The 18,610-nt window shown below is 42.0% G+C and overlaps 1 protein-coding gene across 1 annotated transcript in view; it reads left to right on the forward strand.

Annotated features, from left to right (window-relative positions):
• The window catches only part of SCARF2 (scavenger receptor class F member 2), a 328,350-nt gene that overhangs the window by 176,843 nt on the left and 132,897 nt on the right, over window positions 1–18,610 (forward strand). The window lies entirely within an intron of this gene.

The following is an 18,610-nucleotide window of genomic DNA, read 5'->3' on the forward strand; positions in this document are numbered from 1 at the left end:
TTTATACTTGGTGATCTGGTCAATCTGTTATTTTTCAGCCTCCTTTAACAGACCAAGCTGTTCAGCAAAAGTGGCAGTTAGAGGATTTAGACAAACCATTTAACACTGACAGGGGTACATGCAATGGTCAGCTTTTATTTTATGTGAAACTCAAAAAGAAAACATGTTGCTGTAAGAGTTAGGCTTTAAATTGTTTGTCAAGTTTATTTAAATATGCTACTGCATCTAATACTACTCTCTCCAAAGGTTGACAATACTGCTCTGCAAGGGTGGCTCCATTGCTTCTCCAGAAAGCAGAGCTATCGTAGGCCAAAGCTAATGCAGTCCACACATTTAAGAATTAACAAGCTGCAATATATTACATTTTCATTTTTGGGTTTAGATGCTCTTTAACACTTAGTATCCCTTTCACATGGGGATGCTCTGCTAAGTTTAGCAGGGTATGTGCTGGGAAATTGGAACAGAATGGACAAGATCCATGTCCGTTCAGTTTTTTATCTGCATTGTATCAGCGGACTGTGGTGGACCGGTGTTGGATCTGTGGACTAGTGGAAGTAAACAGACCTGTGTCCGTTTACGTTAGGCTACCTCCAATCTGTGACATGTAGTTCCTTTTCCATTTTTTATTCTTGACCTGAACGAACTCAGTGGTAGATGGATGTAGAGAGAAACAGTCCATTTACATGCCCATAGACCCTCATAGAGTTTCCGATCAGGTCCACCTGAAAAACTGACAGGTGGACCTGGTAGGAAAAGCCCACAGGATAGGGGCTTAAATAATAATGACACATTTTTTGGAGGGTTTGCTGATTTGGATTCGTCTGTCTTTATTTCTCTGCTATAAACTATAGAGGTGCAAGTCGGGGTGGCTTCAGGAGCAGTTGCATGTAAACATATTATAGAATACATGCTGGTAAGACAGTAATAAAGCACACCATTATATTTATTTAATTTGCAGTAATTTGCATTGAGGATTAAAATGTAGGAGCTTTGCCCTTAAAAAACTTCAACAAAGATTCCTGGAAGTATTTCCTACAATCATCAAATCTCCCCTGCTTACTCCTCCCCTTGCCACCATTTGTGGCAACAACCAGCTGTCAAGATGACTGCCAAGAATTGCTGTGTGTTACATGGTAGGAATGGCTATCAAAATACAATCACTCCTCTGGAAACACTTGAAAATACCCTTGCAAATTGAATAATACAGCATAACAATGTATTATTCCATTGTATTTGCGATTTAATTAATATGTATGTAGCTCCACCCCCAAAGGAGCCGTTTGGTAATTTTGGGTTCTCTGCTCTGAGACTTGACTCCAAGAACAACCTTGGCACCACTGACATACCTGGTTGAATGTATAACGCTGCAGGCACATATAAAGACACCAATAGAAAACTATGTTTGCCTTTGCTGTAGATAATACAAAAAAGAATGAACACACGTCCATGTAAAAACAAGTGTACTTAAAGCGGAGCTCCACCCAAAAGGGGAAGTTCCGCTTTAAGGACTGCTCCCCCGCTCCCCATTAAGGATTGGCACCTACTGGGGGCTGGGGGGGGAGCGGGTAGCCGAATTTGACAGGTACCTGCTCCCACTTCCGGTCCGATCGCCTACGCGACCGGAAGCGGAAGGTGTCCTCCCTCCCTCCCTGTATTTTTTTGGGACACGTGACAGGTCCGAGAAGACTACAGGACCATTCATGAAGTGCAGCGCTACTCGCACATGCGTAGTGGGTACCCAGCTGTGACGCCGCAAGCTGTCACAGCCGGGTGCCCACACTGAAGATGCTGGCCTCCTGGAATACAGGATGGCCGGTGAAACGGGCTGCGGAGGACACAGGAGCGAGGGACAGGTAAGTGGCTGTTTTTTAAAAGTCAGCAGCTACAGTTTTTGTAGCTGACTTTTATTTTTTGACAGGGTGAGTGGAAACTCCGCTTTAATCTGTTGGCAGGAGTTTAGTATAAACATAGAACATAAATGCACACACAGCAGGTGAAGTTGAACACGGTCTGCTAGTCAGAGTAATAACTATGCCAGAATGACTAAGGTCAGTTTCTATATCACTAACTGAAAACAATACGGATATTATCAAACCAGCATTAAACAGTGTAACTGATCGCTGAATACAATGGAAGTGATAATACTACTATTCTGGCTTAGAGAAAAAGGGGGCAAAAGCCTTGGGGCAGTCTTTAGTCCTGACTATTCAGCCGGATAAACTTTGGGGCCCTTTAACCATTGGCGTTTCAAGGAAGTCAATAAGGTCTGCAGGCAGTATTAGGGCTGGTTAGGTAGTTCCTAATGGCTCAGCCTATAACAGTGGTGGCAAATATTGGACGCAAGGCCCTCTCACCAGACCCAGTAACACAGCAGTAACGGTCCCTTTGATCCGGTGTTATCTCACTCTTGGTTGTCCGTTGTGACTCCATTAGACAGTACATCAGATCTGTGTCCCTGGCAGTGGCTCCATCCCTCTGCACTCAGATTGCGCTCTATGCTTAGTGGTTGCATACAAAGGGCCTCCTGTGGTTTAGTCTTGGTCTTTCTCTAGGGATAATGCTGGACAGCATGGTTCTCTCTCTGCTCTCCCGGACTGCACTCCACTCAAGAGAAAAACTTTGCCTGAGAAAATCTGCTCCCTCCTCCCCTTCTGTCCTTAGGCTTTGTGGGAGGTGTAGTCCAGTCCAGGCCACTGGGGGGAAGGGGGGGGGTGTAGACAGAGGCAAGAGAGTGCCCAGAGCTACATGTAGACCTTTGATCTGCATATAACCATCTTTTAAAGAAACCTTACAAGTAAATTAATAAAATGTATTCCTATTTAACTCTCTATCATCCCTTAGTTAAACCTAACCAGCCCTAGTTCACTCCTTTCTCCCCTTATTACCTATAATCTTTATGCTATTTTTTACTTCTACTTTTTTTACCATTAATATTGGAATTGTTTTCATCTGAAATCATTATTTTTGTTATTTTTATTTTTTATTATTTGTTGCAAAAAAAAATGTGCAAAATTGAAAAATTAAAAAAAAAAAAACTTTTTTTCCTTTGCAAAACAACTTTGCTGTGCTGTGTACCAGAAACATCATGTTAGTGCCATTTAACTACTCCACTAATGGCTATCGGTTATATAGCTAATAAGAAGCCACTAGAGGAGCTTACACTTCCAAGTAGTCATTTTTGCTGTGTGCACATGCTCACACAGCAGTTGTGATTGCAGTGATTGGACAGTGCAGACTGCAGACCTTGTGATACTGTACATGAGACCAATCACAGCAATCACAAATGTAAATAGTGCCTACGATCACACCATCAATGGACAGTGTTGATCAGAGGCAGAAAGCCACAGCCACTTCCTCCTGTACCACTATCCCCTCCCCCCTAGATTGTAAGCTCCAAAGAGCAGGGCCCTCAAACCCCTCGTGTATTGTATTGTTACTGTATTGTCTCATGTACTGTCCCCCACTATAATGTACAGCGCTGAGCAAACTTTTTGGCGCTATATAAATACTGTATAATAATAATAAAGCAAAGAGCCAATCATAATAATCACAAGCAGAATCACTAGCTGCACTTAGCAGTTAGCAGCTAGCTATCTTTTCCTCTCACACACAAAGCTATTGTGAGAGGGGGAGAATGAAGAGTTAAATGCTGATTGCAGCCAGTGTTCCAGTGTTTGACAGTTAAAATCATTAAAATCACATTGCTCCTTATACACAGCCAGTGCCAATGCCTGTTTATAGCAAGTAATAGTTTTTCTGCTCATACTGAGTACCAGTATTAGAAATCACAGTAAGCGCCAGTGTTTCCAATTTTCTGATCACAGCCCACACCAATGTTTCTGGTTTGCTGATCACAGCCAGCACCAGTGTTTCCAGTTTGCCGATCACAGCCAGCACCAGTGTTTCCAGTTTGCCAATCACAGCCAGCACCAGTGTTTCCAGTTTGCTGATCACAGCCAGCACCAATGTTTCTGGTTTGCTGATCACAGCCAGCACCAGTGTTTCCAGTTTGCCGATCACAGCCAGCACCAGTGTTTCCAGTTTGCCGATCACAGCCAGCACCAGTGTTTCCAGTTTGCTGATCACAGCCAGCACCAATGTTTTTGGTTTGCTGATCACAGCCAGCACCAGTGTTTCCAGTTTGCTGATCACAGCCAGCACCAGTGTTTCCAGTTTGCTGATCACAGCCAGCACCAGTGTTTCCAGTTTGCCGATCACAGCTATTGCCAGTGTTTCCAGTTTGCAGATCACAGCAAGTGCTGTTTCCGGTTTGCAGATCAGAGCCATCACAAATATTTCCAGTCTGCTGATCAATGCCATTGCCAGTGTATCCAGTTTTCTGATCTCAGCCTTCATCAGTGTTTCAGATGTGCAGTTCACAACAAATGCTAGTGTTTCAAATGTGTAAATCTCATTAAGTGCCAGTGTTTCCAATTTGCTGAATTAAGTTAATGCCAGTATTTCCAGTTTGCTGATAACAGCCAACATTAGTGTTTCCAGTTTGCTATTCGCAGCTAATAGCAGTGTTTCCAGTGTTGCTGAGTCCAGCCAGTGCCACTGTTCTCCTTTTGTGCATGTTTTTTTTTCTGTGCTGCCTCAATGTCCAAAAATGTGCAATACTGAGGAAGCATATAACATTTTTAGTATGACTGATGAGAGCAGCAAAGATACTTCACAATCAGGTTCATATTCAGTTACATTAACAGCCACATCTGATTCAAAGGATGAGGAGTTCCCTGTGAAATGTCAGGTGTACTGTAATGCATGAAGCAAGAACCAGCAGTGCCGTAAACTGTAGGAAAGTGCATGAGACAAGCACTATCAGTAAATTTTTGCATATCAGCCATGAAAATCAGGGCAACGCAGTCCTGGAGAGCCAATACTAGTATACAAGAGGCCCTTTTAAATCCTTTGTGGCTACCCTTTAATTCAGTAGTGTTTGTCATCCCCCCATTTACCACCCAACCAGGTAGTTAAGTAGAAATTGAAAAATGTAACCCAATACTGTACTTTTTTTAAATTGATTTTCACTGAAGAACTATTAGGTTTAATTGTGGAACAACATAACCTTTATGTCCAACAGTTCATCACTAGTAACCCAGATTCCCATTATGACAGGTAATGTTTCAGCCTGACTCTAGACATGGGAATCATCAAGAAAAACAAAATGTAATCATATTGGGTCAAACAACCAGTCCACCACATAACCGTATATTTTCCAGTCATGCCTAGGATGTGATATCAAATCAAAATTAGATTTTTGCAATATAGTAACAATTCTCTGTGCCCTTGCAGAAATTATTCTGTATATGAAAAGGGGGAGTCAGAAAATTTTATAGTGAAGACCTTTTGGCACTTACAGTATATTCAAAGATAAGTGGGATGTTTGTGTCCTTTCATCTTTCCATCCAGATTTCTCATTGCAAATTCAGGGAAGTGCTGGTCTAGTCCAAACACCTAAGCATTCATGAGTTCAGTCTACATATATTAGATGTAAGTTTAATTACCAGATGATAAAGCCCTGCTTGACAGTACGAAGATCAATATACGGGTCCAAAAAAATTCCATCTGTTTATGTCTTTTATAAATCTGCAGGAATATCAAGAAGAAGCCATAACAGCCATAATTTATCGAGATAGCCCTGCACCTGAACGACTTCATTTTGGTGCAGTCAGCAGCCTGCATGAGAGATGCTTACTTAACCCCTTCCCACAGAGTGCACGCATATTTGCGGCCTCACGGAAGTGGGTCTTCTTCCGTGGGGCTGCACCTATGCACCACTATATGCATGTTTTATGCACTGCACAGCACACTCCCAGCACAGAGACTGAGCTCTTGCCGAGAGCTCCAGGACTCCTACTAATGACTGGAAACTGAGGAGCCAAGTTCCTGATTACCTGATCACCTTGATAGCTCTTGCTTAGCTATCACAGTGATCAGTATACAGCCTGCCCCCATGTTGTTCTCTCCTTACCAATGAAAGCCTAATTTGTCCTGTAAAAAACAAGGTAAAATTTTACTGGATACACAAAGTAGTTGTATCTACAGTATGTTTTACTCTCCATCGTATGGAGATTAATGTTATTCCTTCTATCCCTCTGTCAGCTGACGTCACAGAGGTGGTGCAAACTCAGAAAAGATCCCGACCATATGGTTGGGATCAACCCAGATGCCTCAACTGGCAGCTGGCTCAGCCTCTCAGCAAGTCGGTGGGAGACTCAGCCAGCCACTCCCTCCCCGTCCACAGCAAAGCACTCCAGTGAGTGCTGGAGGGGAGGGACAGAGAGCGGGTGACTGATAGAATGTTGCATCCACCTAGGTGAGTATAATATATGTTTTTAATCCCATATTTCTCAAATAAAAAGACAACTTTGTGAAATAAAATTTCAAATATTTACTTTCTTCATTTTAAAAAAAAAGTTGCAAAAATACTACCATGCCTCTTAATAAATACATTGGGGTGTCTAATTTACAAATGGGGTAATTTTGGGTTTGTTTATACTGTTCTGACATTTTAAGGCCTCAAGAAATGCAATTGGTAGTCAGAACATGAGGGATGATGGATTTCAAATACATATACCTTTGTCTGTAGACAAATATATACACTTATTTGGGGTATTTTTACCAACTAAGTGCTCGGTCACACTGAATCCGACTTTGAAATCAGGCAACTTCACTTGAAGTCGCACAATTTAAAAGTCGGATGTCAGTGCGACTTCAGGTGCAACTTGCAAGACATCTGTGCTACTTCATGCACAGATGTCTATGCAAGTGGCACCCGAACTTGCAAAAAGTAATGCATGCACTACGTTCAAAATTGATGCGACTCTTACAAGGTCGGAATCACACCGATATGACCACTTCAGTTGTGGACAATAAGGTGCAACTTGTCATGTTATTTGAAACTATCAAATCGCATGAAAAGTCGTACAGGTATGACCGGGATCTAAATGTAGCAGAATGCATTGCGTCATTTTTTTACAAAATAATATCATATATTTGATATTTTTTTATCATAAAGTAAGTGAAAAATGTTTTATTCTAAAGTATTTTTTATATAAAAAAATTAAAAACATGTTATTAAATACCACTAGAAGAAAGTTTTGCACGTCTCAAAAAGAATTGTCTAAAATTCATTTCGGTACAGTGTTTCATGACTAAGTCATTTTCAGTCAAATTATCAAAAATAACGTGGAAAAGGAAGGGGTGTAATATGCTGATATTGAGGTGGTTTAACAGGACACATTATAGAATAAAGTTTATATTTTTATTTACAGTAAAACTACTTTTTTTAAACTAACACTGATTAAAATAAGAAAATCGAGTTTGACTCCAAAAATTAGTGTATATATTACTTATCAAGTATTACTTCTCAAGTAATGACACTGTTATCCCCATATAAACAAACCCATAGTAGAAATGTAAAAATCCTCTGGTCCATCAGGGGTATACAAGTATGAGAGCTAAAGAAATATAGAGGTTGATTACTCCCTCTGCAAATACTAGTTCCTTGACCCTGTTGATCCTATGGCTCGGGCCTATTCAACCTTGTCCATTTTGATGCCGCAAAACTCCTGCATTTTTCTGCATGAAGATGCATATCAAGTAGAAATCCCATTTTTTCCTATGTGGCACAAGTATGTACTACAGTTTAGTGTGAAAGAAAACAGGGAAACTGTATGGACACATAAACACATACATGTATGCATTACTGTTCTGCTTCCACAGTCTAAGCACTGCAATTTTGATCTCTATAACTGATAAAGTTGTGGTGAGATAGCTTAACTTAGTCTCAGTAGCTTTGCAGACAGTGACTCAATCCAAATGACATCCTGCAGATCATAGAAAGCTTTAATCCAGACTTGTGTAGATCTCAACAGATGAACATTAGATAGGTCAAAAAAATCATAGCATGTCTAGCTCCAGTAGATTGCAGTATATGTGATGAATGGAGGCTAAAGCAGTGTTTGTCAACCTTTTTTCAGTCAAGGTACCCTTTAAAATGATGGACTGTCTTGAGGCACCCCATTCTAAAATGGGGTGCCTCTAGACTGTCCATCATTTTAAAAGGAAAGCCCATTCCAAAATGTGAAAAATTATTCTAATAGTTTTATATAATGCAGCTACATCCACACATGTAGGACACCCAACATTAGAGCTGATTTATTCTTCCAAAGCAAGTACACTTTTGCACACGGGTACTGAGTAGTATTTTGGTGTTCCTCTTCTCCCTCAGTTTTTCTCCATCACTGAGCTAATGTGGAGAGGGCAGGGGAGAGTCAAACTAGTCTGCTGTGCAGGCAGGTAACATCCTTCTTATCAACTGATGATGTTATTGGTTGTCAGGATGCCGACAGCTAGAAGGTCGTAATGGTGCACAATGAAAACTTGTGACTTTGTGTAACTTAAAGGCAGGCTTGTTCCACCCGCTGGCTTGTATACAAGGTTTGGCCAATTTTTAGACATTTTTCCAAGGCACCCCTGAAGAAACCTCAAGGCACCCCAGGGTTCCTGCGCACCCTGGTTGAGGAAGGCTGGGCTATAGCACAAAGAAGGGTAGAGCTATATGTATAGAGCATCCCCTGGCTACAGAGTGAGGTATGGACAAATGTATTAAAGGAAAACAAACAGACAAACAATGCATGACAATTACCATGCGTGCTGCATGTGCACGAAACAATGAAAATTCAGCATTGGTGTATCAGTCACTCATGTGGAAAGAATGTGTACATTACGAGTTCTGACTTCACTCTGACTTTTATAATCAGCTTGTTTGATCCATGTTATTGTCACACAGTATTAATCCCCAAAACTGCCAGGCAGCTAGCATTTTCACCGGTGAAGAGTGTCAGCCTTCAATATTATGTTAGCACCTGTTTGTTACTATTAGTAGTATTAGTTCTCTTACTTTTTAACACATGTTCAGATTGTTCACTTAACTTTACAGTGTGAATTATTGACAACACACCATCCAGTATCCCTCCTTACATTGTAGAGCAATTTTACATTCGGTTATGTAGGCTGCACCACATAACTTGATTCCTTAGTCTTTGATTCCTTGCTGTAAATTCACTACATCTCTGTCTTGACTATTGGTCCTCTTTGTCTCAGCCACCACTTCATGACATATACTGTATATCTTGGTTTTGCTAGTTACTCCATTGGTTTCAACTCATTAAACTCAAGTGTTTTTGTGCTCTGCAGATCTCCTGATTCTGTTGGCATGAATAACTATCTTGCAGCTGCCTTCTCTTTTATGTTGAAAAGTCAGCATGACTGTAAAAGAACTTCTAATCCCCTTTTACATCTGTTTCCCAGACTGACATAACCCTGGTATGTAACTGTAGTATTACATTTTCTCTAGGTCGTGTTTTTTGCCTTGTCCGTGACTTCCCCCTTTCACCCAGTCATAAACTTGAAGTGAACACACGACAGTGACTTGAGTTTTGCCTTACTTTATACAGATTACCTTAAACTCTTGTTTATGTTCAAGCCATAGCCTTCTGGACTCTCCTAACACATTATGTTGTGGTTTACTACCTAGCATACTGGGTCCATACTAGGCACTCTTGTTTGCCCACGACACACACATACTGTACATATCTTATTTTCCAATATCATATTTTGTGGTAGTATCCTTTCAACTGTCATCGGCTCAAGGAATGCACTTGAATATCATAATTTTTATTTTCAAAGTCGCTAACATATTGCAACATTTTTCATAACTTTTGTAAGAATGTATTGTCTGGTATTGCTGCACACCAGCGGTCTCAAAACTTTTCAATACTGGGTCGCATCAAATATTTTAGAATTATTCATGGTTCAAAAAAATCCGTTTTAGAAACAACCCCCCCCCCCCCATTACATCCATGAGAGGGTCCATCAGAGTATCCCTTACATCCATGAGTGCCCATCAGTGTTACATTATGTTCAGCAATGCCCAACACATTCCTCCCCGTGTCCATCACAGCCCCTCCTCCACTCATCCATGTGTGCCTAACGCAGTCCCACTTTACATCTTTGTGTTCCCAGGAGAGTCCCCCCTACATCCATGTGTGCCCAGCACATTCTTCCAGTCCCCCCTTGCATCCATGTGTGCCCAGCTTAGTACCTCCTTACATCCATGTATGTCTAGCAGAGCATGGCCTTACATTTTAACCAACCAAGGAGTTGGGGGGGGGGATCTGTGCTGGGGACTGGAGGCGAGTTACAGTTGCCTGGCAGTGAATGTCCCAGTCTGTGTATTGTATTCAGCAGTCCCCAGCAAAGTCCCCCCTTGCATCCATGTGTGCCCATCAGAGCCCCCCTTTAAACCCATGTGTGTCTAGCAGAGTTCCTTCTAACATCCATGTGTGCCCAGCACAGTCCCCCCTACATCCATGTGTGCCCAGCACAGTCCTACCTTAAATTTCAACCACAGTGGAGGGATGGGGAATTTGTGCTAGGGACTGGAGGAGGGTTACAGCTATCTGGCAGTGGATTTGCCAGTCTTGTATTACAATACACAATGATGCATGCACTGCCAGCTGGGATATTTTCACGGACAGTTGCTGCTGGCCAGATAAAAACCAGTTATATAAACAGTTCCCTATTACATCCATGAGTGCCCATCAGAGTTTCCCTTACATTAAGCAGTGCCCAACACAGCCCCCATTACATTTAGCAGTGTTCAGCACAGCCCCCCTTATATCCATGTGTGCCCCGCAAAGTCCCCTTTTTATATTCAACAGTGCCCAGCACAGTCCTCCCTTACATCCATGTGTGCCCAGCACAATCCCCCCTTACATTTAGCAGTGCCCAGCACAGTCTCCCCTTACATTCAGCAGTATTCGGCACATTCCTCCCTTACATCAATGTGTGCCCAGCATAGTTCCTCTTACATCCATGTGTGCCTAGAAGAGTCTCCCTTTAAATCCATGTGTGCCTAGCAGAATCCCCTCTTACATCCATTTGTGTCTGGTATAGTCCCCCCATGCATTCAGCAGTAAGCAGCACAGTCCTTCCTTACATCCACATGTGCCCAGCAGAGTCCCCACTTACATCCATGTTTGCCTAGCAGAGTGCCCTCTTACATCCATGTGTGCCCAACACAGTCCCCCCTTACATCCATGTGTGCCCAGCACAGTCCCCCCTTTACATCCATGTGTGCCCAACACAGTCCCCCTTTACATCTATATATGCCCAGCACAGTCCCCCCTTACATCCATGTGTGCTCAGTTGAGTCCAGAAGCAGAATCCCCTCTTACATCCATTTGTGTCTGGTATAGTCCCCCCATGCATTCAGCAGTAACCAGCGCAGTCCTTCCTTACATCCATGTGTGCCCAGCACAGTCCCCCCTTACATCCATGTGTGCTCAGTTGAGTCCCACCTTAAATTACAACTAGCCACAGTGGAGGGAATGAATAATTTGTGTAGGGGACTGGAGGAGTGTCACAGCTGGCTGGCAGTTGATGCTCCAGTCTGTGTCTCTGAAAAGATTATAACGTATGATCTTGGGCATGTAAAGCAACAGTGCTTACCAAAGAAGGAAATGTTTTGTAAACCCAGCAATTTAAATTGAGCAGAGGATTTTAAAAATTATACGCAGAAGTTATCCTTTGTGGAAAACCACACATCTTCAGACCTGTGGGGTTCAGATACTGCCTCCAAAGCACTGCCGAGGATAAACTATTTTATCTTGTTAAGGAATAAAATGAAATGGATAGTTAAAAAAGAGAGGTAAACCTTTATCAATAGTAAAAAGACATACATATTTCTAGGCAGCGCTGCTTGTTAGAAACCATGAGGTCCCCCTACAGCCAACCTGACAGGGCCCCTCTATCCCCAAAGAAACACAGTTTTGCTTCAGTTGTCGGTACCAATCACTCATTGTGTTCATTGAGGAAAGAAAGGGGCTAGTAAATGTGACATATTTACTGGACCCTTCCCCCACTCTCCATCCTGAAGGATCCTATTGTGTGCCTGCAGCTGCGGGTGGGAAGGAGAAGAGGGAAACCGGCAGCACTGGGGGTGGGGGGGAAAAAGGTATGGTGCACAGGAAAGGTGATGGGTGAGGCATAGGGGCAGTTACTGAAACCAACCCCCTTTATGGCTCTCTCTGCAGAAGCTAAAAGCCAGCTGGAAGGAGAAAAGAAGAAGTCGGCTTTCAGCTGCTGCAGAGACAGCCACACAGGGGCTTTTCCAGTCATTGCCCCCCCCATGCCAATCGCCCTCCTGCCCACAGCCGATTTCACCCAGCTTCCTAGGCCCCTCTTCTGGCCTGAGCCTCTTACAGGAGGACTGGTGGTACCCCCTTATCCACGTCCCTGCTTCTAAGACACTAGCAAAAAAACTAAAGCATGCTGGAAGTGGGAGGAATTATACCTGACTGGCCAACAGATTTTTTTGTTTGCCATGGTCCAAAATCTCCCGTAAGCTGCAGTATAACCCAATTGTATCAGAATAACTGAATATTGTGTCCTCTAATAGATACACAGAATATAACTGGATGCTAACATTTATAGGTAAAGTTGATCCAGGGAATATCCGATTGCCTCTCGGGGGATCAGGAATCAATTTTTTCCCCTGCAGGAGCAAATTGGATCATGCTTTGCTAGGGTTTTTTTTGCCTTCCTCTGGATCAACTGTGGGTGTATAATTATAACTTTTTTTTTAATGGTTGAACTAGATGGACTTTTGTCTTTTTTTCAGCCAGACTAACTATGTAACTAATGAACTCCAAGAAACAGAGTTTTACAAGAAGTACAAAAACTTTTTACTGGTACGCTGTCAGAACCAGTCACCAAAATTTTTAGCAGATAATCTAGACATGCCTGGTTAAATACAGATCTATCCTTAGACAAACCGTTATGAGGTAAGAGAAGTGGGAAGATGAGCTAGACCGAATGGTCTTTATCTACCAACATTATTCTGTGTCTGAGATTCCAGACTGCTATGAAAATTACATTTAAGTTACAATTGTTTTGCAAGTCATGCTGATAAGGGCAGATACTTTATCTTTTGCAAATTTGTAGATATTGCTTGCTAAAGATGAGAGAAAAGTTTGCAAACAATAAGTGTACAGAGAAAAGGCCAGATCTCTGTGCACAACTGAACATGTCTTTATACCTTGCAAATAAGCACCTATTAAATGCTTACCTTTCAAACCTTTCACAGTAGGAAATAATTACTGTACACAGCTCATTTGATAATGATCTCCCTTTCATGGTCTGATAAAGGAAAGTATTTTCATTATACGTATCCAGAATATGAACAACACATTAAAATGCATGAAAGAATCAGAAATATGTGTTTTCTTACATTTTGCAGCAAGGCATATATCATGAAATGCTATGTACAATTTGTTTGTAAATCATGCTGGCTTTAGGTGAAAATGAACTTCATTCAACAGGACACATTTAGTCCCTATAAAAGGAGATACTATTATATTAGTTTTCTTAATCACAGTTCTTTAGATCTAATCTATATACAATACTTTTGAATTTGACCTAACTTACGTGAACATGTTTCATTCCAATCTTAGCTGGCAAGTTTTTTTGTGTTATTCTCTTCATACAGCAACACAATTTGGGTGGGCAGCAGCTGGCAGTCAAGCTGTTGACAAATGGAATCCTAGTAGCCAGCGGCAGACTTTATGCCATGCCCAATAAACTTGTGCAGCAGTTCTGTATGCTGGCCAACATGCACAGCTGTACACATCTTTCTTGATTTATTGCTGTATTATTTCTAAAAAAAAAAAAAAAAAGTCTGGTAATTTACTCCTGCCGAGCTCCACTTGTTGGACACATGCTACAGGCTTAATCTGAAGTGTGGCACACGCATGTACACAACTTCCATTTGTTTTATGATCTAATCCTCAAATAATGAATTAATCACCACATAAATCACTATCAGGCCAGAGGAGGCCAGGCAAAACCTAACTTTTGATAGTGAGGTGACCTGGCATGGAACATGGTAGCCTAGATAAAAATCAGATGCCTTGTGAAAATGGATGTGGTCCTTGTATGCAATGATATGCAAGACCTGATTTTGTACTATAACTGAAAAGTACTTTTAGTATATCTAAAGCCAAAGTTTTCTTTGTCTGTTGGCTGTACCCCAGGAGACATTTTTCTTCACTTCCTATATGGAAATCTGTCCACAGTGAGATAAATTCCCCTCCTACACAGTTGTCATTGTAATCAGTGTTCCTATTTAAAAATGTCCACTCTATTCTTGCTCTAGTGACAACTGGATAATTTTGGATTTTGCATCACTTCCTTCCTTGGTGATAGGAAGTAGAGCGGGTGAATCTCCCCAGCAGAAAAACGGAAGGCATTAAAAACCTGACAGTGGTTGGAATACTTTCACTTTATCTAAAAGAAACAAAGGGGGAGAGTTACTAAAACTGGAACTTGGTGCAGCTGTGCATGGTAGCCAATCAGCTTCTAACTTTAGCTAGTTCAGTTAAAGTGAAACCGCATTGCATCTGAGCACCACAAACCAAAAGCGCTATTTAATTCATTTTTAATATTCAAAGCAAACTCCCCCACCTATCCATGTCTCCATGCTTTATTTTGCTGAGAAATCACTTTACAAAAACACCCCCTAGCATTTTTGGCAGTGGCCATCTTAAGTAAGGGCAGACGATTAATAATGATTCCTGGAATCCATCTGCCCTTAGCTTAGGCATGCATGACGGAGGGTGTGCTTTGCTGAGAAAACCCCTCCTCCCCTCCTGAAGAGTCCTGGAATGCATGATATCATTTGCCTAGGCAATGAAACTAGGAAGTAACTAAAGATATTTAAAACTAAAACAGTTTAACACAACCAAATATGATGACCTTTCCTATCTATTTACTAAGGCTAGCAGCATAAGGATTCAAAATAGTCTGTGTTGATTGAGAGAATGAAGTTACACTTTTAAGCTTTGACAATAAATCCTGGAAGCTGGTTTATATGCAGAGCTGCATCCCCAAAATGTCTTAAAAGAGAAAGATGGGTTTAAGCAAAAAAACATTTATACTCACCGAGGTGGATGCACTATCGATCTGATGCTGCAGCTGTCCCCCACCAGCTCTGCACTGAGAAATGAGTGCTCAGTTCTTCCCTCCACTCTGAGCAGAGAGCCATGACTGTCAGTCACCTGCTCTCTGCTCTGCAGCTCCAGCACTCCCTGGAGCTGCGGGCTGGGGAGGGGAGGGAGTGGCTGGCTCAGTCTCTCAGCTGGTAGGCTGCTGAGAGGCTGGTCCAGCTGCCGGTCCAAGCTTCTGGGTGGATCCAGACCATTTGGTCAGGATCTTTCCAGAGCCTGGACCAGCTCTAACAGTGGACTTTAGCCCACTGCTGCCTGAAAATGAGTCACAGGAATGCAGAACGAACTGCACTTCTGTGATCCATAGGAGAAGCACAGCCAAAAAAGCTAGTGTAGTTGTATTCCATGTGTTGTTTGTTTGACTTACTTTGTAATGATGGGCTCAAATGTTACACCTGCAGTTTGTAGTATCATAGCTGATTGATTCCCCAATGTCCATGTATTGCGACAGCTAGCATGTCCCTATTCACTAAAGGGACAGGCAACTTCTTGTTCATGGTCACCCAGTGTGCAATGCATGACTCACCATTTCCTCTGTGTTGTATCACAAATTTCAGAGTGAAAACATTGCATGGTGAGCTCTCCTTTAATTTCTCTACTTCTTTGTGCCTGCTTTAGATCGAATCACTGTTAAGCTCTCACCTGCAGAGTAGGTATGAGCTGAACTGCCCAGGGTTCTCAAAGAAGTTTTGATGTCAAACCTGAACCCCATTCAAATTAATGGGAGCCAAATCTGTAAAATTAAAAATGCTATTTTTCTGGTCTATTAGGCAAGGGGATATATAAAAAACAGCATATGGTTGAGCACTGCCCTGAGGAACAATGCACAAATAAAAATGTTAAAATATTCAATTTGACCAGCAGCAGTGATTTTTTAATGCTTAAAGAGAAACATTAAAATGACCAATTCCTTTAAATAACATTCCTGGGGGGTCCCTTTATTGTGCTTGTGAAGGGGTGAATCTCTGTGATGTACAAAAAGTGCTGCAGCAGGACTGATGTTTATAAAGGAAAAAAAAATTCAAATTGCGTGCAAATGACATTTAATTCCCATTTTGCACTCCCTCCATGGGTCTGCTATGTATTTTGGGAACCTTTGGAGGGGTCTGTGGGCCTTTTTCTTTTTTTTTTTTTTTTAATTTGTAAATGTCACTTTTGCTGTAGCACATCCTACAGCAGGAATTAAAAATATTGTGTAGAATACAAAATACATACCATACCCTTTGAGTCTGACATGAATTTGCAAATCCCCAAAACAGGGGCCTGTATATATTATGTTCCTGCAGACTCTGCTAATATGTTTTATCCTCCAGACCTCTCACCATTTTAGTTGCCTGTGTCTAGGCTCATTGAGGTTGATTTACTAGAGAGTGCAAAATCTGGTGCAGCTGTGCATGGTAGCCAACCAGCTTCCTACTTCAGCTGATTAATTTAAGCTGTGAGAAAAAACTTGGAAACTGATTGGTTTCAGTGCAGAGCTGCACCAAATTTACTACTTTCTAGTTTTAGTAAATCAACCTCACATCTAATTTATATCTCTGTTTATAAGGGATGTTTTTAGAATTGGACTCTAAATAATGTCTAATTATGTCTGCAATTATCTGAAATAAGCAACCCCCAACATTTTCTTCTGATGTTCTGGCCAACACTGTACCCACAACATAGTACGCCATCAAACAAATTTTTCCCTTAAACTGTAATTTTCACAGCTTTGGCCAATCTCTTAGCAATGCCAATTAGCGTTTCATGTTAAAAAACACTTTCAGGAATATCTAACCTATTACACATTTTTGTGTTCTTGCTGACTCCTGAGTTGGTGTTGTACTTTTTTATCCCCCTTGTGCAGTTGTCAAAATATATGGTAAGTAAAAAATCTACCAGTTACAAGTAGCTATGTAAAGGATGCCAAACCCACAGTTGGACTGGGAGAAAAAATAGTGAATATTCAGTTCATCTACTTAAAATTAAATGTTTGGGGTCAATTGATACTATAGTAAGCTATAGATCCCTGTGCAGAATGCAGTAAGCCATAGCCAAATACAGATACAGTATCTCACAGAAGTGAGTACACCCCTCACATTTTTGTAAATATTGTATTATATCTTTTCATGTGACAACACTGAAGAAATGACACTTTGCTACAATGTAAAGTAGCCCATCCGTGCAGCATCATCAGTTCCAGCTCAGCAGTGCCTCCTATCAGTGCCCATCAGTGCTGTCTATCCATGCTACCTCATCAGTGCCCATCACTGCTGCCTATCCGTGCCACCTCATCAGTGCTGCCTATCAGTGCAAAATAAAACACCCAGTGGTGATTAAATATCACCAAAAGAAAGCTCTATTTGTGTGAAAAAAATTTCATATGGGTACAGTGTTGCATGACCACGCAATTATCATTCAAAGTGCGACAGAGCTGAAAGCTGAAAATTGGCCTGGGCAGGAAGAGGGGAAGTGCCCAGTAGTCAAGAGGTTAATGTCTAAATCACTGGCAACAAAAATGAGTACACCTGTAAGCGAAAATGTCCAAATTAGACCCAAACAGCCATTTTGCCTCCCTGGTGTCATGTGACTCCTTAGTGTTACAAGGTCTCAGGTGTAAATGGGGAGCAGGTGTATTAAATTTGGTGTTATCACTTTCACTTTCTCATACTGGACACTGAAAGTTTAACATGGCACCCCATGGCAAAGAACTCTGAGGATCTGAAAAAAAGAATCGTTGCTCTACATAAAGATGGCCTAGGCTGTAAGAAGATTGCCAAGACCCTGAAACTGAGCTGCAGCACGGTGGCCAAGACCATACAGCGGTTTAACAGGACAGGTTCCTTTCAGAACAGACCTCGCCAAGGTTGACCAAAGAAGTAGAATGCACATGCTCAGCGTCATATCCAGAGGTTGTCTTTGGGAAATAGACGTATGAGTGCTGCCAGCATTGTTGCAGAGGTTGAAGGGGTGGGGGGTGTCAGCCTGTAAGTGCTCAGACCATACACCGCACACTACATCAAATTGGTCTGTATGGCTGTCGTCCCAGGAGGAAGCCTCTTCTAAAGATGATGCACAAGAAAACCCGCAAACAATTTGCTGAAGACAAGCAGACTAAGGACATGGATTACTGGAACCATGTCCTGTGGTCTGATGAGACCAAGATAAACATATTTGTTTCAGATGGAGTCAGGCGTGTGGTGGCAACCAGGTAAGGAGTACACAGTGTGTCTTGCCTACAGTCAAGCATGGTGGTGGGAATGTCATGGTCTGGGGCTGCATGAGTGCTGCTGGCACTGGGGAGCTACAGTTCATTGAAGGAACCAAGAAGCTGAGGGTAAAGGTGATGGGTTGGCCAAGCATATCTCCAGACCTAAACCCTATTGAGCATCTGTTGCGCATCCTAAAATGGAAGGTGGAGGAGCGCAAGGTCTCTAACATCCACCAGCTCCGTGATGTGAGTCATGGAGGAGTGGAAGAGGACTCCAGTGGCAACCTGTGAAGCTCTGGTGAACTCCATGCCCAAGAGGGTTAAGGCAGTGCTGGGAAATAATGGT

This window comes from Staurois parvus, unplaced genomic scaffold, assembly GCF_062004578.1.
Source record: "Staurois parvus isolate SC_StPar_1 unplaced genomic scaffold, SC_StPar_1.0 ptg000404l, whole genome shotgun sequence".
NCBI lineage: Eukaryota > Metazoa > Chordata > Amphibia > Anura > Ranidae > Staurois > Staurois parvus.